The sequence below is a fragment of the Mirounga angustirostris genome, unplaced genomic scaffold, assembly GCF_029215605.1.
Source record: "Mirounga angustirostris isolate CCGP_5_RB_7025 unplaced genomic scaffold, mMirAng1.0.hap1 SCAF_8, whole genome shotgun sequence".
Classification (NCBI taxonomy): domain Eukaryota; kingdom Metazoa; phylum Chordata; class Mammalia; order Carnivora; family Phocidae; genus Mirounga; species Mirounga angustirostris.
The window spans coordinates 88,273,481-88,299,042 of record NW_026991716.1 but is presented as its reverse complement, the minus strand read 5'-3'; the positions used below and the strand labels follow the sequence as shown (position 1 = coordinate 88,299,042).

Sequence of the window (25,562 nt, the reverse complement as noted above, 5' to 3'; positions counted from 1 at the left end):
ATCTTTTTGTGTGTTATTGCAGATCTACTCACATCTCTTTCAGATGAGATATTAAAATTACAAGCTAAATTTTATCTCTAGTTAAAGTAATGTGATAATTATTAATGGAATTTTTTCCTTCATACATTCATAGGATTACCGATATTAATTTTGTTGAGAATTTGGTTACTGTATGTGTTTAAAATTCTTTTAAGATACTTAAACTTTTTAAAATTATTTTGAAATTACTGAGATGAAATTTAGTCCATTTATAAATCAATTATTGCCTTAAAAATAAAGTCACACACCCCTTAAAAAATAATAAAATAGTAAAGTAAAATAAAATCATATTTTGATCCAGATATTCAATTCTTAGGATTTTATCCTAAGGACAGAATCAGAGATGCACAAGAAGATTTATATACAAATATGGTGAGTCACATATTGATGATATTCCTAATAGTGAAAAATTGTAAATAAGCCAAATGGTTAAATACAATTATCCATATAATGCATTATGTGGCCGTATGTGTATTTTAGAAGAGTCTATTAAATCACATGGAGAAAATATTTACATTGTTTTTTCGGTTTGTTTTTTTTTTACTTTATTAAAATACTGAGCTTATTTCACAGGTATGTTTATGTGTCCCCACCATTTCCTTTGACCACCACTACTACTATGTCCTATCATAACATTCCATACATACTTAAAACCAAAGAGTGGAGGAGTTCCATCTTTAAAACTAAACAGGCATTTGGGACAACACATTCTGGACAGTGAAACCTGGACAACATTTAACCAGACATGGTAGGGAAAGTTCTCACTCTGCATTATAAAAGACAGCCAGACATCAACTGTTACAGAAATGAAATAAGAGAAAATTTTAACAAACTGTTTAAACTGTTTTCTTAAAGAGACTTCTTCCACTGCCAGAGATCTTGAATAGCCTCTTGGGCAGTCATCTGAAAACAGTTCTTCACATAATTGATGAGCTTGGCTTCCACTTTGGGAAGAAAACCACCTTTTTCTATAATGGCTTGCATTTTTGCCTTAATGTCTTCTACAGAACTCTGTCCTTTTGGTGTTTTGGGAGTCTTTTCCTGTTTTTTGAAGGATTCTTGACCTTTTGATCTTGTTGTTGATGGTTTTGAGTCTTTTCCATTCTAGTTTGATTTTCGTGCATTTTTGGCTAGAGTATCTCATATAGATTTCTTTACTGAAGACTTTTCTCCAGCTTCCTCATCATCAAAATCATCATCATCATCATCATCATATCATCTTCATATCATCTTCATCAGCAGCAAGTTTTACTTTTTTTCTGTGGAAACTTGCTACCACTTCCAGGGGTAGAATTCTTTCCAGATAAACTAAGAGTTTCACATCCTCTTCCTCTTCATCTTCTGACTCTGCTTCTTCCTCCACAGCTACTAAGTGCTGTCTACTAATATGCAGGGGTCCTGAACCACATTTCAACCTAAGACCACAGGTGGGGTTATTTCAAAGTCTCCAAAGAAAACCATTCAGACATTTTCAAATTTGCCAGTGTGACTTTAATTGGACTGCCTTCCTAATTCACTGCCTCTGCTTCAACAATGTACAACTCATCCTTTGCACCAGCCCCCAAACTGACCAGTCTTAAAGATTACTGGTGCTCATTTTTTTCATTATCCACCTTAAAGTGATCATCTTTCAGCCTTTAGTTCACAACTGAAAAGATAGTTCTGTACAATAATCAAAGTATTTATATTTTGTGAATTTATATGAACTGTGTAAATGACATTATGAGACCAGCAGATCTGTAAAGTCTTGACTTAAAAATTAAGAGATTGCACAATTTTTTTTATATAAAGATCAGGTACAAAGTTTCAGAATATTAAAATGTACACACTCAAATTCAATACTAACCATGGAAATATCAATTTTCTATAACATGCTAGAGATAAGAATTCAGTGGTTATTGAAAAAAAGGAAAAACAGGTATATCCCATAGGTTATGTACTATGGTGAAGAGTAGACATTTTTTAGTTTAAAAATATTTTCAAGTATTCAAAGTGTTACCAAAAAGTTTCAAGTATAGAAGAATTCATAACAAGTATACCTACCCACATATGGAAGGAAGGGACTATTTTGTGAAGCCTTCTCAGAGAAAAATATTTGAGCTGAGACAATAAATGAATAGAATAGATGTAGAATAAAAAAACATTTTGAACTGACAATAGCTTTAGCTAAGATGCAAAGTTGTAATAGTGAGCGTTTAAAGAACTGTAAAATCCCAGCATTGGAATGAAGATGACATTGACAGAGTAATGCAAGGTGTTCCTGGAAAGGTAGCTGGGACCTGTTCAGGCAGGATCTTCTACCATCTGAAACAGATTGTCTTTTATTCTGAGGACAATGAGAAGCCACTGCCTAGTTTTTAATGGAGAAATTCTGTTATCATATTTTTTTGAAGTTTATTCTCTCTGCATTGTAGAGACTGGATTGAAGGAGGAAAGATGTTGCTAGTAAATGGATGTTAGAAGATTACCAATAAATTGAGAATGATGGTGACCTGGACCATGCTTGTGGCAATAAAGATGGACTGTATTATGCGGATTTGTGAGATTTGGGGCTGATGGAGTAGAAGAAATCATGCGTGACTCCAAAGTTTCAAGCTTGAGCAACTGGATAAATGATGGTGCCATTTATTTAAACTGAACATTCGAAGTGGGAAAGATTTAGAAGGTAATAATTCTAGTTGACATGTTTAATTTGAGGTATCTTTGTGATATGTAGGTGGAGATTTTGAGTAGATGGTTTAATATTTATGGATGGAGCTCAGGAGAATGTCTAGGTATCAAATTTGTGAGCTTTACTGGAGATAGTTGGGCAAATTTCATTTTGTGGCCATGGGTATCTATCTCTTATCACTTGCCATTCAAATAATGACTTAATTTCTTATCCTTGAGGAAAATATAGGATTAATAAATTATACATATTAAGTAAAATATACAAATACTTGTGTGACAAGGGAAAGAATAATAATAATAATAATGTCAAAATTCTGGTGTAAAAATGTATGTATGTGTGTGTGTGTAGTAGGATAGTAGAGTAGGATGTTCCACTTAATCTTGCAAATGAGATAGGCAGGTTGTGATAGGATATCACTAATATATCCATTCCAAATATTAATGTATGTGATACCTGGGGTCTGCCATTTCTGTCTCAAGGGTTATGATAAGAATGTATCAAAAAATGTACCCAATTTGAAACAAGATCCCAGCCTTACCTTGAGAGCTTGTCTACTAAATATAGATAAATCCCTCTTTGTCCACCCATTTATTAAAGTCAGCTCTGATAGTTTGGTTGCCATGAATACTTGGAAAATCTCTCATGTGGTAGAGGGCTAAAAGCAGTGCTAATAACATCTAATTAGCATTTACCTGAAGAGGAAACAAGTGGTCTGTTTCAAACACTACAAACAGAAACCCCATCTCTTGGAATCCTGAAACATCCTTTACATTATGCATAAAACAAACAAGGCAGATTCTATGTCTTTATTAAGATCTTTACTATTTCTAAGAAATCCTTATGAGTTCTACCTGTATTACCTGAGGTGCTAGACACATTAGAATATTTTTCTATGGATTATAAGTTGGCTAAATATTAATTTCTTGGAGTATACATTTTACCCCTCAAAAAATACATATACATGACTCTACTATTTCCCAGATTTAAATATAATTGTAGAGAAGTCTGAGGCCAATCAATTTTATTACCTGTGTCATTGGCATGCTTTTTCTTGCCCTGATAGCTTTCATTTTGTCCCAATATTTCAAAGCTTTCTAACTTCACCCAAATATATCTACATATTGCTGATTTTCTGTGTGGTTTTTTCCTGGAACATTTATTTTCTTTTGACAGATTTCTTTCTCTAATTATTACATATAAATTTAAAAAAAGAAAAGTAATTATCTTTCCTCTATTTTGGCTTTTATTCTATCAATCAGTCATCTTTTTCTTCTTTACTTGAGTTATATGAGTTGCTGTGGTATTGCATTTGTCATAACCATCCCTATAACTTAAACTTCTCATCTACATGATTTTCGTCTCCATAGTCCACATGTTTATTTCAGAATTCTCTCCCAAGTCATTGATTCACTATTAGATTTTCTTCTATTCTTCTCGGTTTTCTTTTTCTTTTTCTTTATTTATTTCTAAGTTCTGTAACAGTTTTGCTTCAATTTAACTATTCTTCAACTTGGATCTTATTCATCTATGTCACATTTCATAGCCCTTAAATAATCTTATATTTGTTATCTTTTCAACCATTAATGTTACTAAGAGAGTATAAAATATTTATTGTTATTTGTTTCTCTATATAAAAAAATGTTGTTTATCTGTCTCGTATAGTTTATATTACTTTTTACTTTTTAATATTTTGTACTGTTTCTGTGCAGTTGCTACTTTTTCTGGTTATTTTTTTAAGCAGAGGCTTTTCACATGTTTTTAATTTAATTCAATATTTTTTCTCACCAAATATATCTTTGGTGTATTCTCTTTCCTTGTGTTTACTACCATAACAAGTTGTTATTTGTACAATTACTTAAAAACAGAAGTTTGGGGGCGCCTGGGTGGCTCAGTTGGTTAAGCGACTGCCTTCGGCTCGGGTCAGGATCCTGGAGTCCCGGGATTGAGTCCTGCATCGGGCTCCCTGCTCGGCAGGGAGTCTGCTTCTCCCTCTGACCCTCCTCCCTCTCATGCTCTCTGTCTCTCATTCTCTCTCTCTCAAATAAATAAATAAAATCTTTAAAAAAAAAAAACAAAAAACCCACCAGTTTGAAGACTGTGGGCTGATGGTCTTTATTATGTGTTTCATTTTTTTTCTTGAGATTTTGAGAGAGAGTGAGCAAGCAAACAAGCTTGAGTGACGGGGGGAGGGGAGGATAGTGTGGGCTTGCAGTAGTTTATAAGAAGGAGGTGGGTGGGCAGAGGAGAAGGAGAAGCAGACCCCCCACTGGGCAGGGAGCCCAATGTAGGGCTTTTTCCCAGGACCTCAGGATCATGACCTGAGCCAAAGGCAGTTGCTTAACTGACTGAGCCACCTTGACGCCCCTCTGTGTTTCCTTTCTATATAGCTAAGGGATATCAGGTCGGGGGATATGGGACATATATGCTTATTTTAATCTTCTCTCAACTGTCAGAGTCCCTTGGGAAGGCCATTGTGAGTACACATTAATAGTGAATGCAACAATAAGCTTTTACTTCTGCCAGGGACAACCAGTCCATTCCTCTAATTCAGCTATCTCCTTTCAGCTACTTTTCCTATTCTCTTTGCAACTAAAATTACAGGAAATAGACAAAACTTAGGTACACTTTTATTTTAGCGTACTGTTATTATTATTATTATTTTTTTACTTTATGGTAATTTTTATTATGCAAAAGCAGCAGCTTGCCCAGAGTCACTCAATTGGTGGGGACCATGGTTTATTTGAGGAAATAAAAGTCCAGTGTGACTAGAAAGCAGAGAAAAAGACAGCATGGGTGAAATGGAAATGTTGAAGTTAGAGGAATACACAATGACCAGTCTACACAGTCTATGTATTAAATATTTACAAAGATGTCATGATTAGATCAGTATTTTTAAAAGCTATATCTTGTTACAGTATGGATAATAGATTAGAAGTGTTGTTGGTGAACAAGGCAGTCAAGCCCAGGATGATAATCACTTTTATTTGATTGGCATAATGAAAATTGACAGAAGCACATGAATTTATGATTGATTTAGTTGGCAAGATGATGGAACTTAGAGAAGCCTAATTAGGAAGTATAAATTTGAGAAATACTGACATTTGTAAGTAATTAAGACTATAGGTATGGGCTCCTTCAGAAATCTAATATTGATTGAGGAAATCTGGGAACTTAGATCTGAGCCTTGCTAATTCCCACTATGCAAAGAGATGACAAAGAAAAATATTACGGGGAGGGGGGGCGGGGGGGTAGGGTAGGGAAGACTGCAAAAATTTGGTTAGGAATCTTGACAATGTCAACTATTTCCTTTGGAATACATTGTTTCCCTTAGGCAATATCTTTGTTATGCAGTAGTTTTACAAGAAGGCATTAGCCTGAAGTGGTTAAGAGCCTGAGTTCTAGCATCAGGTAACTGGGCTATTCTCAGACCTTGGCCCTACTAACTGCACTATGGGATCTTCCACAACTTATAAATCTCTTTATGTCTCCATTCCTCTTAAGTATAATAATTGATTTTATGACATAGAGTTTTGAGAGTTAAAATATGCACCTGACATATAGTAATGCTGATGCTGACAAAAAGCAGTAGCTACAACATCTGCCATACTGAATTCTAGAACTATGTTACCAATCTCACACTCTCTGTCAGGAAAGAGCTAAACTACATAGTTATGAAGACAAGGATTGTATTTGTGAAATAACTCTAAAATTATAGAAAAAAACTACATATTCAAAGATTATGCTAATCCATTTATTTTTATATATTTTTTAAGATTTTATTTTTAGTAACCTCTACACCCAACACAGGGCTTGAAACTTCAACCCTGAGATCAAGAATCACATGTTCTACCAACTGAGCCAACCAGGCACCCGCATATCAATCCATTTAAAGGAAAGTAGTCAGAGGTCTACAGTAATTAGAAAAGTCTGCATGAAGTTCATCCCTTTAAATAGCTTACAATGGAGTGCTGTGTTTGCAGTATGAAAAGGAATGAAGTGGTACCAATTATCAATTCCTGAATAACAAAACATCCACAGGCTACAAAAATATCATTCAAATTCTTTATGATTCAGTGAGTTACCAATTTGGATTGAGTTCAGCTGGATGGTTCTTTCCTGATATCACCTAGAGTCACTTGTGTGGCTGCAGACATATGAAGCCTTGATTGCAACTGGGTTGTCCAAAATGTCCCCAGTCACATGTCTGATGCTTGGGGCTTGCTGTCAGATGGTTGATACAGGGACATTTATCTGGGTTGATTTGTCTCTGCTCCACTCAGTTTCTCACCCTCTAGTATACTAGACCAGGCATCTGCACAGCTAGTGTTTGGGGCAGCATTCCAAGAAAGAGAAAATAGAATCTGTAAGACTTTTAAAGACCTACGTTTAGTATTCCCACAACTTTGCTTCCTCTGAATTTTGTTGGTCAAAGAAAGTCATAATGCAAGAGAATGGAGAAACGGGTTCTACTTCTTGAAGGGAAAAAAAAAGTCTCATTGAAGAAGTAAGTACATGCATATAGGGATGGGAGAAAAGTGCATTCAAGGGGATATTGCAAATGACAGGAAAGAAGAGCATACATGACAATAATATGAACTACTGCATGTTGAAATGTTAAGCCAGGTTGGTCTGCTTAGAGTGGAAATTTTTGTGTGAAGTCTTGAGTTATATAAAGTATTAACTTACGGAGTTTCTAGAAAAACACTATCTGATAGAATTATAGTCTAAGCTATAAAAGTGAGCCAAACATAAAATTTTAAATCATTAAAAAAGTAAAAAGAAGGTGAAAAGTATTTTTCTTGACCCTATACTAATATTCATATATTATTATTTAAATGGGTAATCAATACCTTTAAAGTCTTAGAGACATTTTGCTTTCTTTTGTTTGTACTAAGTATTTTAAATAGGGTATGATCTTAGGCCATTTCAATTCAGACAACACACCTTTCACTTGCACAGGAACCAAATGTAGCTACTGGTCAACCTATTGAACAGTTCAGGTATATAATCCCGGACTTAGAACTTTTCATTTTGACTATTTTAGAAAAATATAGTTTCAGGGGTGCCTGGATTGCTCAGTAGGTTAAGTGGCCGACTCTTGATTTCAGCTCAGATCATGATATCAGAGTCGTAGGGTGAAGCCCCATGTTGGACTCTGCACTGGGCGTGGAGCCTGCTTAAGATTCTCTTTCCCTCTTCCTCTGCCCCTCCCCACCTCTCTATAAATAAATAAATAAATAAATAAATAAATAAATAAATAAATAAATAATAAATAAATAAATAGAAAAATATAGTTTCCTGTTTGTAGGAATAGAAAGATACTAACCTGGAATGACTATAACTCTGGCTTCTAATTCTGGCTAAGCCACTAATGTGTATTTATATCATGAAGTTATTAAATGCTGTTTTTATTTCCTCATCAAAGAGTAAGGGGATTGGCTAATATTTGCCTTAATGTGCTTTGGATCTCTAATATTATATAATCTTATTATTCAGAGGCAATGTGGAAAAATAATTTAACTTCATGGTGAAAAAAGAAGTATAGAATTAAAGTATAGAGTAACACTGTGAAAAATTGAAGCATAATGCAGCTAAAACGAGACCACCAATTAGGAAATGTCAGTGTGAGGAAAAAGTACTGAAAGCAGAAAGGAAGTGAAAAGCCAATGATTAATCCTCAGAGAGAGAGGGGGATGGAGCCAACACCTGTTAAAAGGCTTAGTAACTGAGAAAAAAACAAATAGAAAGCAGTTATCAGCAAGAGTGAATCTCAAATTCAGAGAAACTGAGTGCCTTTACATAGTGATCATATTTGAAACCTGGAGAGAACCTGGAGAGACTTTTCTCTTTAGAAGTTAAGGGAAAAAACTAGGACAGTGGCTACATTTGGTAACAAAAAGAAAAAAAAAATACTCAACTATCATTGATTAAAAAAAAAAAAAAAAAGGAAGCAGCCCAGTATAAGGTGAAGGAAAAGTTAGGAAAATATTTAAGGAAAAAAGGTAATATTTAACATATTCAAAAGCTACAAGAAATTAAGGAAGCTGAAGCTTAAAGAAAATTAGGTTGGAATTAAGAAGTAATTGGTATATATATATATATGTATACCACATCTTCTTTATCTGTTCATCTGTCGATGGACATCTGGACTCTTTCCATAGTTTGGCTATTGTTGACATTGCTGTATCTTTGAGGTAAATCCCTAGAGGTCAATTGCTGGGTCATAGAGTAGCTCTAATTTCAACTTTTTGAGGAAATTCCATACTGTTTTCCAGAATGACTGCACCAGCTTGCATTCCCACCAACAGTGTAAGAGGGTTCCCCTTCCTCCACATCCCTGCCAACATCTGTCATTTCCTGACTTGTTAATTTTAGCCATTCTGACCGGTGTGTGGTGGTATCTCATTGTGGTTTTGATTTGTATTTCCCTGATGCTGAGTGATGTTGAGCACTTTTTCATGTGTCTGTTGGCCATTTGTATGTCTTCTTTGGAGAAATGTCTTCTGCCCATTTCTTGATTAGATTATTTTGTTTTCTGGGTGTTGAGTTTGATAAGTTCTTTATAAATTTTGGATACCAGTCCTTTATCTGATAAGACATGGTATGTATGTGTATATATACATATATATACATGCACACAATGGAGTACTACTCAGCCATCAAAAAATGAAATCTTGGGTGCCTGGGTGGCTCAGTTGGTTAAGCAACTGCCTTCAGCTCAGGTCATGGTCCTGGAGTCCCAGGATCGAGTCCCACATCGGGCTCTCTGCTCAGCAGGGAGTCTGCATCTCCCTCTGACCCTCCTCCCTCTCCTGCTCTTTGTCTCTCAATCTCTCTCTCTCAAATAAATAAATAAAATCTTTAAAAAAAAAAAAGAAATCTTGCCATTGGCAATGACGTGGATGGAACTAGAGGGTATTATGCTAAGTGAAATAAGGCAATCAGAGAAAGACAATTATCATGTAATCTCACTCATGTGGAATTTAAGAGACAAAACAGAGGATCATAGGGGAAGGGAGGGAAAAATAAAATGATGAAATCGGAGAAGGAGACAAACCATAAGAGACTCTTAATCATAGAAAACAAACTGAGGGTTGCTGGGGGAGCGGGTGGGGGGATAGGGTAACTGGGTGATGGGCATATAAGGAGGGCACGTTATGTAAGGAGTACTGGGTGTTATATACAACTGATGAATCACTGAACTCTACCTATGAAACTAATAATACACTATATGTAAATTTATTGAATTTAAGTTAAAAAAAAGAAAAAAAAAGTATATGGCCTGAAACTGTGACAGTGAAAAGACAGCAGAAAATGTCATACTGATTTGGGAAAGTATATTACTTCTAGAACTCATATGATATTGCTTCTTATACTATTTGTTTCATCATATTTAACTCAGGTTTTTCACAGGATTTCCATTAGGCATATGGACACGTCTCATAAGAAATCAACCTGTTTATGTAGATGTGGGGGAGGTAAATAATTTTCCCTTTACTCTTCTGAGTTCTTGGCTGGGACCCACCCCTACAATAAAGGACCATTAATGGGAGAAAAACAGAAGTTTAATAACAGGTATACCTTCTATATACATGGGACATACCCAGAAAAACTGAGTTAGCCCCCAAAATGGCTCAAGCCACCACTTTAAAAACTATCTCCAGCCAAAGTCAGAAGATGTTTGGGGGATGGGGTGTGGGTTGGGGTGTGGCAGGGGGGCCAGTTATGGCAAGATATCAGTAAAAGCACAGTAAACAAAGATAAGGTTGTACCCAGATTTAGGCCATTGCCTTCTCCACTGATGAGAGTTTCTATAGATTCTCTTCCTGATACAGAGAGGGAGACACCCTTACAAATGGAGATTTCCCTTCTAAATGTAAATGTCTCTTATAAAAAGATAGCTTATATACAGTTTTCAAAACTTTCCTGTCTGCTGTTTCTTAAGTGGGCAGCCTATAATAATCCATATGCCCAGGAGACATATTTTGGGGTGGTAAATTTTGCTTCCATTCATAGATAAACTTTTCTATAAACACAGTTGCTAAATGGCTAAATTAGAACTTAAATGTTTTAATAACCTCTAATAACAGATATATGGATTGGGATTTTGCTAAGTAATAAATATTAATTGAATCAAGCATATTCCTGGCAAGCTACTCCATAAATTTCCTTCTTGTATAACCCAAAATTTTATAATAGTTTACTAATGATTAAAACTATTATCTGCACTATCTTGTCAAATAAAAACTGCAAAAAATTTAAGTGACATGTGGTAGTATATATTAATATAACTGACTAAAAAAATCTGAGGATTCCAATTTAGCAGTTTGGAAAATTCAAGTAAAAAACAATAAATAAGATAAAAGTTAGTGTGTCAGATACAATTAAAAGAGTTATAGATTAATAGATAGATATGCAAATTAAAGAAAATTAAAATTGTTCTACTGTGCATCAAAAGGTGTTAAAGAACGAAAATTCAACCTAGTAAATTTAAAGATCTGATTGGCTTTAGTCAATGACTTATGGAATGGGCAGCGAAGCTTCTTACAAACAGAAGGGTACTCTGAGGACGTGTACAAAATGGAGGCTTTTATAGGCAGAAATGGGGCAGGACAAGGAAGCTATTAGCTAAAGAAAAGAAAGTTCACCTACCCTTAGAGGGAAGGGCAGAGGTCTTATCCTGTGATTACCTCACAAGTGCTGATCACAAATTCCAGACTAATTGGTTTAAAAATCCACTCCTAGGAGAGGCTGACTCTGCAATTAGGTTAGGTATTAAGCCTTGGTGGCCCTTATCATAAGTGACTATATTTTGGACCTGTTTCTTTTTAACAAGGATAAATTATTAAAATAAGAAGAAATATTGGATTTAAAAGATTTTCATGTAGGTAAATTAAAATGTTAATGGGTTCCCTGATACAGCTAAGTTTAAATCTTATTGTAGGTAAGTTAGTGGGCATTAGAACTTTGAAATTAGAGTTATTCTTAGCATTTTGAAAGCATATATATGGTTTATAGTCCCAAGACAACTATATAGTTTGGCCATAGGGAACTTGGTCAACTATATGAACAGTATTGAAATACTATTTGGGATCTAATCCCAAGTCCCTACCTACCTGGTTTGCTACATCCTAATATTCCTGCTAGTCCTCCAGCTAATTTCTCTTCACAGTGGATCCTAACTAACATCTCTTCCTTGCTTATCACTGACATTTTACTGCTGCTGATCCATCTTCTGCTGATGACACAATGTGTGCCGATATAGCTATATAACTTTGCTTCCTCTGCTTGGATGCACAGAACAACTATGTCTCTTGCCACCCCTTACTGTCCTCTCTGCAGTGCCCTAGAATTGGAGAACAGTTATTTGTTCTAATGATTGCAGGACTTTTAATCAAATCTGCATTGAGTTTTTCTTTTGATTACAGATCAGTAAGGGAGTGAGTCTTGTTTTCAGTAAGTAAGTAATCTTTCTTCTCATTTTAAAATTCTGTTTATTAGGATACATAAAAGATTTTCCCTCGGATATTTGAGGCACATCTGTTAGTACAGTCCCGCACATTCCTCTTTGTTCTTAAATGATGTCCCAGGTTGAGTCACATGAGTTTGGGCTGCCTAACACTCAGAGTAGTTTCTTTGCTACCCCTCTGAGAGACTAAGCAATTGTGTTCTCCTTTTCATGTTTATTCCCCATGTTACTGGAAAATGCACTTGTCACCATTTGTCACTAAAGTCCTAGGTTTTGGTGCAAACAAGCCTCCTGGGGGTGAAGGGTAGGAGAATTTGCCACTCAAGTATATGAATCCTTGACATAAGGATTATCTTGAGCTGGTTGTTATTTGTTTGTTTGTTTAAGATCTTATTTATTTATTTGAGAGAGAGAGACAGAGATAGTGAGAGAGAGCAAGAGTGGGGAGGACAAGGAAAAGCAAGCTCTCTGTTGAGCAGGGAGCCTGACTTGGGGCTAGATCCCAGGACCCAGGGATCATGACCTGAGCCGAAGGCAGATGCTTACCAACTGAGCCAACCAAGTGCCCCAACCCCCTAACCCTAACCCTAACCTGCCCCCCGCCCCTAATGCCCTCCTCTGCCCACCCACCATCCCCAACATCTTTCTTTTGCCTTTAGCTGAAGATGGTATTTAGGGTGGTGACTTGGGCCATTTCAGGGAGTTACTCAGTTTTCCTGGGCATCTCCCATGTGTACAGGAAGTATATGTATTATTAAACTTCTGTTTATATTTCTCCTATAATCTGTCTTCTATAACAGGGTGGTCTCAGCCAGGACCCTAGAAAAGTAAAAGGAAAATTATTTTTCCCTCCCCCTACAGTGGCATACCTTGATCACAGTTTCTGAGTCCTGAAATAAACATGTTGATTAATGCTATGCTTTACATTCTTCCAGTCCTCTCCACTTGCCGCTCTCTCTAATGAGACTCTGACATGTTTTTTACCTCATAAAAACTTTAGTCTATACAATAATCTATCCATTTAATAAAACTTTATTTCTTCCTTAAGAAAAACTAGACAAGGGACATTATTATTCTGTTTTTTGAGAATCTGCATTTACACGTTTCTTATTTTAGATTGTATGAATTTATAGAGGAGAGATTTATTGGACATTTTCTTTGGTAAATCATTCTCTAGATTGGAGATATAGCCAAATAAATTACTCTGACATAGTTATAACTTAGTGTATCTTCTCAAAATGATCAATTTGTCACAGATTTTTTAACAAGACTATTCTAAAATGTCTTTTTCAGAATTGTATTTTAAGAACCAGTTTTACATGATATTTTCAAACTTATAATGTTCTTGGTGACAATCTTAAGCTTCTCTGAGAGAAGAGCTAATGATTCTCTAATTTAGTCTACATTGTATAAACAGTGGGAAGTTATATATTTGAGAAATGTATTTGTCATCTAAAAACTGAAAGTGACCCAGTTCAAAGTATAAGTTTATGATGTAACCTGACAAGGATAATATTGAATAAAAACTATAGGTTAATTTTACTTATGTGTAGGGTAAACATATAACTTCTCATCCAAACTGTGATATATTTGAGAATAAAATTATGTGCTATTAATGATTATGATAGGAAAACAGACATAAAATTCAGGGTTTCTGAGCAAAACAGAACATATGATCACCATACTTATATGATTTTGAAGTGTTAGAATATTAATTGAAAGGAAAAATTCATCACTTCCAAGCAAGGACTGTAAGAATAATTTTATAACACCCTGCTTCAACTAAGCTGTTTTTTGTGAGATATAGGATTGATTTAATAATATCATCCGTTATGGGAACAAGGAGAAAGAAAATAAAGTCTCCTATTGCAATTCTGTATCAATTATAAGATACATCCTAATAGTTGAAAATTGAAAATGCTAAAAATGCACATCTTAGAATTAAGGAAAGACTGTATCATGAAGATATTATTATAATATACCATATTACGTTAACAGACAATATAAGACAATATGAAAATTGTTAATAAACATTGAAAGGACAGTTAAAATATATAATATTTTTGTTACAAGGAAACAAGTTGAAGACCAAGTTTCCATGTTAAAATATATCTATTTCAAATCATCATCACATTTCAAATCTGATACTTAACAAAGTACTATGAAAAGTACAATAAGCAGCATCTTTTATTTCTCATTTTAGTAGGAATAGTAGTAGGCTAGTGCAGTACACAATAAAAAAGAAATGATGAATTTTCAAAACAATTGGAAAATGGTGGCCAAAGTGTTTGCCATTGAAAGGTAAATTTTTTACTGCACAGGGAACAAATCAGCCATAATTCTGGCATTTGGAAGACATCTTTACTGAGTACAAAGAAACTGCCAATAGACAGGTTCCTCCCACTGGGAGAAATAATAATGTTTATTGAAGATGCATTTGAATAAATAGAGCATCTATTTGAAAACAAGCCCCATTACCAATTTTATAAATACCCTTTTTTTAACAGCCACATTTGATGTAATGAAACTATCAATTTTATACAAAGTTTGAAATATCAGATATGCCAAGACCATGGTAGTGCTTGTTGGACTCGAACAATTGCAGGTCTTCAGATCTTCATGAACTTAATTATCCATGGTTGGTGCTGTGGATACTAATCCCTTCCCCTCTGCCTCTACAGGTTGTGATATAATTTGTGAAATGGTCAAAGAGGGTATATAAGGATGAAAATATCAGCTTTATTAATTGCAACATTTGATTAGTAAGTATCACCTGAAATGAAATCAGATTCCTGTTATGGATTGAATTGTGTGAGTTGAATTTATATGTCGAAGTTCTAACCACCAGTACCTTGGGAAATATTGCATAAAGAATTAGTTAAGGGGCACCTGGGTGGCTCAGTCGGTTAAGTGTCTGCCTTTGGCTTGGGTCATGATCCCAGGGTCCTAGGATCAAGCCCACCTCAGGCTCCCTGTTCAGCTGGAGCCTGCTTCTCCCCCTGCCTGCCGCTCCCCTGCTTGTGCTCTCTCTCTCTGTCAAATAAATAAATAAAATCTAAATTAAAAAAAAAGAATTAGTTAAGATTAGACTATATTAAAGTAGATGGACCCCTAGTTTGTGTCACTGGTGTCCTCATATAAAGAATGCTCTTGAAGAAAAAGAGTCATACAAGAAAGATGATAAAAGAATACAAGAAGATTGTCATCTACAAACCACATAATACCCAAGGCTATCAGAAGGTAGGAGAAAGGCATGGAACAACATAGTCCTCAGAAGGAACCAGGTCTGCCAAAACCTCGATTTTGGCCTCTAGAACTGTAGTAACAATAAATTTTTGTTGTTTTAGCCACCTAATATGTGGTTCTTCCTTATGGCAATCTTAGGAAACTAATATAATCTCTTACTGTTCTGTGCTCACCCATTACTCCCAACTAAATTTAGAAAGTGGGATTAGATTATGTGGATTTTTGTTATGATTTGTATTAGTTCTTTATATATTTTGGATATTAACCTCCCCCCACCCGCTGTATCAGATATATGATTTGCAAATACTTTTTCCCATCTAGTAGACTACCTTTTCATTTTATTGATGGCTTCCTTTGTTCAGCAGAAACTTTTTAGTTTGACGTAGTCTCACCTGTTGATTTTTGCTTTTGTTACTTTTGCTTTTGGAATCAGATCCAAAAAATCATTGCCAAACCACTGTCAAAGAGATTACTGCCTATGTTTTCTTCTAGGAGTTTAATGGTTTCAGGGCGTGCTTTCAAGTCTTTAATCCATTTTGAGTTAATGTTTATGTATGGTATAAGATAGTATTCTAGTTTCATTCTTTTGCATGTGGCTGTCCAGTTTTCCCAAAACCATTTATTGAAATACTGTCCTTTCTTTATTGTGTATTTTTGGCTCCTTTGTCATAAATTAATTGACCATATATGTGTGCATCTATTTCTGGGGTGTCTATTCTGTTCCATTAATTTGTGTGTCTGTTTTTATGCCAATACCATACTGTTTTGAGTACTATAGCTTTGTAATATACTTTGAAATCAGGAAGTGTGATGTCTCCAGCTTTGTTCTTTCTCAAGATTGTTTTGGCTACTTGGGGTCTTTTGTGGTTCCATACAAATTTCAGAATTGTTTGTTCTGGTTCTGTGAAAAATGCCCTTTGAATTTTGATAGGGATTGCATTGATTCTGTAGATTGTTTTCAATAGCATGAACATTTTAACAACATTAATTCATTTAATCCATGAACATGGAATAAAAAACAGGCTTAGTGGAAATAAAATCCTTTAACTTTTGGTTTTCTGGAAAACTAGTTATCCCTCATTCAATTCTGAGTGATAACCTTGCCAGGTTTTCTTGGTGGATTTTTTTTTTTTCCTTTCAGAACTTTGAATATACCATTCCACTCCTTTCTGACCTGCAAAAATTTCTGCTGAAACATCTGTCTAAAAGGGGTTCCCTTGTATGTAACACATTGTTTTTCTCTTGCTGCTTTTAAGATTCCCTCTTTATTTTAGCTTTTGACATTTTAATTCTAATGTGTCTTAGTGTGGATCTCTTAGGGTTCATCTTAATTGAAATTCTCTGGGCTTCCTAATCCAGATATCTTGTTTCCTTCCTCAGCTTAGGAAAGTTTTCAGTCATTATTTCTTCAAACAAGTTTTCTGCCCCTTTTCTCTTCTCATCCTGGGATCCCTATAATGAGAATGCTATTCCACTTGATGATGTTCTATAGGTGCCTTAAGCTATCTTCACTTTTTAAAATTCTCTCTCTCTCTCTTTTTTTCCTGCTCTGCTTGGGTGAGTTCCACTGCTCTGTGGTCTGGACCACTGATCCTTCTTTTCTGCTTCATCTAGTCTGCTTTTGAACCCCTCTACTGTATTTTTCAGTTCAACTATTGTATTCTTCAGCTATGTGACCTCCGTTTGGCATTTGCTTATATTTTATATCTCTTTTTGTTGAAGTTCTCACTGTGCTCACCCATTTTTCTCCTGAGTTCAGTGAACATCTTTATGACCATTTCATTGAACTCTTTATTAGGTAAATTACTTATCTCTGTTTCATGAAGGTATTTTTTTTTCTGAGGTTTTATCTTGTTCTTTTGTTTGGCATATATTCCTCTGTGTTTTTTGTTTGTTTCTTTGTTTTGTTTTGTTTTTTCATTTTGCTTGACTCTGTGCTTGTTTTTATGTAGGAAATGAAACAGTTATGTCTTCCAGTCATGAAGGAATGACCTCATGTAGGAGATGGAATTTATTATTCAAGACTGCCCTAGCTCTTTGTTGTCTCCCAAACCTTCATGATTGTCTAAGTAGCCTGATTTATTTTTGTTAGGCCCTAATTTTTGAAGGTGTGCCAAGACCTGTCAGTGTTCTAAAGAGAAGGATCTCAGCATCTCATTTCAGGCTAATTGGAAGCCAGAACTTCAGGCTAAAGCTTTTAAAGTGTACAAATGTATAGAGTCCTGTGGGATCATAAACTCTGCTGGTCTCCAGACCAAATAATCTGAAAGTGACTCCTGAGCAATAGATGCAAAAACTGAAGCTCCTGACAAGTATATAAGCTCCTTTGGGGGGGTACTGGTGAGCTGCAGCAAGTTCAAGGGAGAGCACAGTGATGGCATCCCTCAGCCTGCATACCCTAAGAGAACCTTTGTAGCCTCTAGATATGTGATAAACATGAAGCCTGCTAGCTATTTAGCTAGTTTTCTAGTCTTTTTCAGGGAGAATTGTTCCTTATGTACTATAGATGTGGTTTTTCCATGGGATTTGGTGAGTTCAGGATCTTTCCATACTGCTATTTTTTGAAACAATCCTAATTTAGATTTTTAAACAGAATGCCCGATCAGTTAAAATTTGATGATATGGCAAAATAGTAACAAATATAACATTGAAATTGTAACTTGAAAAAACAACATCTCTCCAATAATTGGATTATAGGTTTCAAGTCCTAATTTAGGCTCTGGAATAACACTTATTGCTTGAATAACTAGAATTATGTGCAATCTATTATTAGCTACAAAAATGAACCCATATTAAGCACAGTTTTTTGTAGGAGTGCCTATATACTTATTATTAAAGTATATTTATTTTAATGTAAAGTTTTTAGTTTATTTGTATTTTTTAAGATTTTATTTATTTGACAGAAAGAGACACAGCGAGAGAGGGAACACAAGCAGGGGGAGTGTGAGAGAGAAGCAGGCCCCCTGTGGAGCAGGGAGCCCAATGTGGGACTAGATCCCAGGAGCTGGGATCATGACCTGAGCCGAAGGCAGACACTTAACGACTGAGCCACCCAGGTGCCCCAGTGTAAAGTTTTTAAAAAAATTTCAGGTGATAATAGTGGAAATGGATAAGACTGACAATTTTTAAACAATCTTTCAAGGTAAAAATGTTATTATATTTTCTCATCACAAAATATGAACATCTACAAGTACAATTTGAAAGAGTGGTTAGTGGGCGCCTGGGTGTCTCAGTTGGTTAAGCGACTGCCTTCGGCTCAGGTCATGATCCTGGAGTCCCGGCATCGAGTCCCGCATCGGGCTCCCTGCTTGGCAGGGAGTCTGCTTTTCCCTCTGACCCTCCTCCCTCTCATGCTCTCTGTCTCTCATTCTCTCTCTCTCTCAAATAAATAAATAAAATCTTTAAAAAAAAGAAAAAAAGAAAGCGTGGTTAGTGTTGTCATGGAGACATTCCTATGGCTACCACTCCATGAGGCTGTGGCAAAATTTCCCAGACTCTGTTCTTAATAATCTTATTATTATCCAATAATGCCATTGGATGTGGTGCTTGCCTCTTGTACCACAGATATTGAAATTGATATAAAATCTTTTATTTTCATTCTAAAAGTGAAAAAAATTAAATTATTTAAATTGGCAGTAAAACATTTTTAATTCCTATGTTAGTAACAGCTTACTTAGAAACTAGAATATGGCAAAAATTTAAAAATTAGTATTTTTCTATTATATACTTTCAAATGGCTTTATATATATAATGAATATCTCTACATATGTATATTTGTGTATTTTATGTACATATAATGGATTTGCTTTTGATCATTAATTTATATTAAGACTTTTGTAGCAAGATGGCTCAAGTTACTGCAAAATTTGCAATCATGTTTTGAGATGGTTGTAATTGATGGCGGAATTTGAATCTGAGTAACATACATTAATAACTATTAAAATTAACTTTCATTATACTGGGCTCAACTTACTGATAATTTTCCAGGCCATTTAACACTCAACTTGTTCTTTGGGAATGAAAACCATGTAAATAGGATTATAATGACATTGATAAGTTATGTATAATTTGTAATACATGGACAGGGAATAATAATAACAATAAGAAGAACTCTTATGTATTTTGTATTTTCTCCATACAGACACTTTGATTAGTAGTTGCAAATCTCTGTTTAATTCTATGAGATTTTATTTCTATTTTACAAACTAGAGAATCTACATTCAGAAAGATTATGTAATTTGTCTAATATTGCAAAATTATTAAGTGGTTGGATATGGAACTAAAACACAAATTTATGACATTGACACCAATTCTTGTAGCACTGATATATACTGTTTCTCAAAGCAATGGACTCTGGTTATTAAAGTTGAAGCTAGCTACAAACAAAATACAAACATTAATTTAGATTTTAAAAGATAAGTAAGAATTCATCAGGCAAAAGGAATCATGAACAATAGAATAAAAAATATGTGTTCTAAATCTTGCCCCACTGTTTATCAGTTACTTAATGGGTAAATATATCAAAACAAGGAAAATAAGATTATGTAGTTATAGGCTCATTTTGATAATTAAGTAAAATTAGTGTATATAAGGAAGGTAGCCCAATGCCGATCAAAAAGATGCACTTAAAAAATAAGTACATAAAAGGTCCCATATTATTAAATAACTTTAAAAATCCTGGAATTACTTTTTTAATTGCACCAAGAAGGATGATGGTATAAATTAAGGCTTATGGGAAGTCCAGTTTTATTGAAGTAATCCATAGCAAATATTTCATGATGCTATGAACAATGAACTATTAACATGATTCACTTATTGATCCTACCAATACTACGGTTCCTTCTATGGGAAGCCATAATGTACAAACTCCTATGGTGTTATGGGTTAAATTGTGTCCCCCTCAAAAAAGATATGTTGAAATCCTAAATAACCCAATGCCTTAGAATGTGATCTCATTTGAAAATAGAATTGTTGAAGATGTAATTATTAAATTAAGATGAAATAATACTGGAGGAGAGTGGTCACTTAATCCAATCACACATTAGCTGAAGTAATAATTAAGAAAAATTTTAAATAAGTTATATCACAGTAAATAACATATATATAGTAGAGAGAGGTAAAGTCACATGTTAGTTGAAGTGTGAACAGAAAGACCAAGCTAGAGATAGATGTGAAAAGAACGGCTGGATCAGATTAAGAACAGTATTGCTTGAATGAACATTGGCAGATCCTAATTACTGAGGTTCCAGAATTTCTTCAAATTTTAGAATGACCCTTTAATCTCATACTCTTTGGGGCATAAAATTTATATTGAATTAGCCCAAGATTGTTTTCATTATTGCTCCACATAAATCCTTATGATAACTCTTCTCTTCTGACTTTTTAGTTGAATAATCTACATTTCTTGTGGAATAAAAAGTTCCTACTAGCAAAAGTAATTTTTTCCCTGATAAGAGAAGTATTTTAAAAAACTGATTTATTTTTGCTTTCTTAAGTCTTTATATTTGTCTCTTTCCTGCCCATCACTCCTTTTGTTTCTTCCTTAAATCTTTTGCTCACTTATAAGACAGAGAAGCGAAAGGCTGGAAAAAAGCTCACTTGATAAAGTGAACTAAGATGAATCCCACGCTTAAGAGACCACTGATGGTGGGTACAGTAGATAGCAGGAGACATACACACAAAGAATGAAGATGGACATGTAGGGAGAGGTATGAGAAGTAAGAGATTGGGAGAGTTTGAATGATAAGGGATTCTGATGAAAGAAAATGGGATATTGGTTTAGGGAGAAATAATTGCTCTTACTATAAAAGTAATAAAAGGGTACCACAAGCCATAAGTTCATACTGTTAAAATTTTAAATTAATCTTTCCAGATTCCTTTACGAATATATTTTATAATACATGGATATGGATAAGCAATATATATCATATATATGTGACTATAGGCGTGGACTGCATATGTGATTATATATTATGGATACACACACACACATACACATACATAGGAAACAGATTTATCCGCCAATTGTAGTAGAGCAGAGTGTTATAAACATCTGTAGAATCAAAATGTATGAATTTGAATATTTTCTTCACAATTTTCTAGCTATATGATTTGTGGTATTATTTACATTCTTGTTGCTTCAGTTTTCATATCAATAGAAGTGATATATTACATTATCTAAACAATCTATTTGTACTAAAAATTAAAAAGAATAAAGCATACAGTGTTCCTTAGACATAGTAATCATTCAACAAATCTCACTTCAATTTTAACTAAATATGTCTGGACATGCTGCCATCTTTATGCAGCAGGATAATAGAATTTAATGTAACATACTGTAAGCTGAAAGTTTAAAATCCATCTAAAATCTGGTTTCCTAAGGTTTTCTCTGATTAAGCCATTATGTTGCCCTCTATTTGATGTAATAATTCTTGATTGAAACTCTTAACTGCTTAAGATGTAGTGTGATTTATTAGGTTTTAGGAGTTCCTTAGTTCATGTATGTTTATGAACTTCTGTTGAAGAGATGTAATACTATATAAATGCAACATAAGAAATCAAGTGGTACGTTGGTGATATAGTGGTGAGCATAGTTGCCTTCCGGGATTCAAGTGGTTTTGCTTTTGTTTAGGGTTTAAAAGGGCACGAGGGAACATCAGTCCTAACCTAAAATTGATTAAAAAACTAGAAAACCTTCAAAATCATATTTTTTTGAGTCCATCAGAGTGCTAAAGTCACAAGTTTACTAGGTGAACTGAATTCCAAGGGATGACAAGTGTCTGTATGTATGGAAAGAGACATGCAGACTGTTTCACTTTGGGAAGATCATGGAAGGAAGAAGTAGTTACCATAAAAAGTATGTAAGAAAAAAATAACTAAAAATTTAGCAAATTTTTAAGGGCTGAGTGGACTTGCCTGATACTTTGGAATCTCTGGGAGTCCCAAGCAGAAGAGGAGTCTATCCCAATTGCCATCATTTGCAAGAACTTTCCTCTTAGACTTTATTTACATCTGTGCCACTAAACAATCCTGTTATTTCAACTTGTAGCTTTTAGTTTCTTTCCCAAGGTTCACATTGCTGATCACTGAATCAAAGAATATTTTCTTTTCTAATCATGCTCCAGCTACTTTTTACATCATCCTGGGTTGTGCTCCAAGGAGATTTTAGGAATTGAGCCTTAAACTTGAAGCATTATTAGCTTACAGCTAATAAACTCAAATGTTCATTTTTATCATTCAGCAGGTAGTAAAATAAAAACACTGGAACTTTATGACAGTAGTTTGTAGGCCATAAGAAGAGAGGATAGTCTGATGGAAAGAGGACAGATTTTGGCATTAGACAGACTTGGTCTTACCCACATACTCACTGTGTGACCTTTAAAATAATACTTTAATTTTAGCTTTTGGTGTCTCATTTTCCCCAATCTATAAGGTGGGATTAATAAAGTCTATCTTACATATGTTGAGGATTAGAGGTATTATATGAAAAGTCATTCTGTAAATAGTAGTCATTATAAATTCAAGTTATATTTCTTAACACTACATCAATTGTTATTACTAACCTTTGGATTTTCAACTTTTTGTTTATGTTAATGGGCTTGTGAGAGAGTTGGAGAGGATTATTTTTATAAAAATAAAATTATCTGTTAGTATTTTACATGTCAATTAACATTTCTAATATTGGCATAATTTTGTCAGTAAGCTACATTATCATCATCATCATCATCATCATCAATTCTGTCCCCCTAGCCTAATGGAAAATCCATAATGACCCATAAATCTACATGAAAGCCTAACTATGTAGAAGCTATTAATATTTTATTAGCAACATAGCTGTAGCTGTTTTTACAAAAATTTGATTTTAAGAAAAGTTTTTGAAAGATTTTTCTCCATTAAACAATTGAGGATATATCTATTTTCAGGTTTTAAATTATGGCTTTTAACTTCAATTGTGTCATTGGATTCAGAAAGGAACATTCAATCATGTTTAATGGAAATAACTTACTAAATATTGTAGAGAGATGACTTTGATGATACTTTCATTAATTGAAGGTTGCCATAACAACTGAAGGTCTACATTCACCACCTCATAGTTACAAAGGGAACTAGCTGTCCTATATCACCTTTATTATAATTCTTAATACTCGCACATGTGTGGCATGCCTAATTTATCTCAAAATGATATTGAGGTGAAAAGGACATGATAAAAATGCAAATACAGGGACTCATGTCCATTTTTGTTAGCACAAAGTATCACAACTTAACTAATTTCTGTCTCTCAATATCTTAGAATGTATTTACTGTTTTCAAACATGTAATTGTACCCAGGCAATACTCCACATATTGGATCTTTATGAGATTTTCTGAGTATGTTATTTATAAATTTCTTTATGCATACCGGACAGATCTTTTTATCCTATATAACACTTGCACTAGTTAAGCAGTGAAGACATGTTTGTTGAATGAATATCACATTAGAAAGTAAATAAGGGATTTAGTTAGCAAATAGAAAAAATTAATGTCCTCTGGAAAGCAACATAATATAGGGCTGCCATATAGTAGTATGTATGTAGCTAAGTCATCATCTTTTGAGGCAAGACATATGGCAATCCATATAAATCTATATAGTTTCCGCTAGATACAATATATATTCTGAATCCAAATACCTATTTGGAACAAATCATTTAAAATTTATCTTCAGCCCTGTCCAGCGTTCCTTCTCCCATCCTTTGGATTGATCATTATATTTGATTATACAAAAAACTAGCTAGTATTTTTATGGAATGAGAAAATTTTTCTGTTCTATTTTAGAATGGTCAAAGGCCTTTCTTTTACTCAAACTATTTACTGATTGCTATTAGCAACCCAGAATTCTCCCTTACTATAATATTCAATTAGTCGGATTTTATTAATATTTTTAAAATTCTGGGTAGGAAGGCAGTTTTAGTCAGTCACATCTTGGCTCAAATATTGTAACAGGACCTGCCTTCATCTGAACCACCAGACCTACCTACCTTACCTGAATATTTGAGCTCATTTTTCTCTGCCAATATAGTTTCAGACATACTAAAAACATTCTCTACTTTTTCCTGCCTTAAGTCCATCTTGCATGCTCCTTCTTTGATTTGCACTGTCCTCATTTCAGTGTGATGGAAACTTTACCTAGGCAGACATAGCCAAGAATGTGGGGCTCCCATCTCCCCACAGCTCCCAGTCTGCAGGGATGGTTGTTGTAGGAGGGGCAGGTGACCAGCATGGCTCATCACCCTCAGCCCCATGTTGTAGAAGCATTATTTTAGGAAAGTACAGCTGAGATGTATTAGGCTTTCTTCTTTCACTCAGCTTCTACTTGTAAGGTAGAAGCCTAACCTAGACATGGCAGGTCAAGGATACCATGCTTTGTTTGCTCTCGGTCTATCTGACTCTTAGGATGGGAGTTCCAATCCAGGAGGGGCAAGCGGAGATCAGGACTGCCGTCACCAATCAGTGCCTCACTAGTAGAGTAGAATAGTCACCCTGAGAGAAGCAAGAAAGAAGACAGAGTCCTTAGTCCTGGGATCAGATATATCTGGCAATTTTTATGGCAAATTCTTATTTCTTTCTACTTGTTGCTTTCATAATGTCATTCAGCTCAGAACCACACAATCTGGATTTCCAGAAACAATATCTCTGAGTTTCTTTCTAGAACTCTAACAATCTTTTTTATTTCTTGCTCCTTCATCCTGTTGCCATTTTTATTACTAATGAGAAAGAAAATTTCTCATTTTCTTTCTAGATTCATAGATGCAGAACATCTATACATATAGATAGATAGATAGATAGATAAATCATGCAACATTATATTTTCAATGAAAAGAGCAAAAATTTGTTTGAAATACTTTTCAAAGTGCATGTAATACACTAAGCAATATTTGTTTAATTTTCTAGAATGGGTAGCACAAAAATTCTGAGTACATTTATCCTAGCTGGAAATCAAGGCTTTGTTTTTGTTTTTGTTTTACATACTAATATGTTTAATTTTTAAAACTCAAGTTTAGTATAATTTATTCTATTATTCTGCTCAGGCTGCCATAACAGAATACCATAGACGAGGTGACTTAAACAACAGAAATATTGTCTCACAGATCTAGAGGTTGG

General features: G+C 34.5%; 1 pseudogene; it reads right to left on the bottom strand.

The window, feature by feature from the left end:
- Window positions 1-888: 888 nt before the first annotated feature.
- On the bottom strand, window positions 889-24,529 carry LOC123836480 (nucleophosmin-like; annotated as a pseudogene).
- Window positions 24,530-25,562: the final 1,033 nt, after the last annotated feature.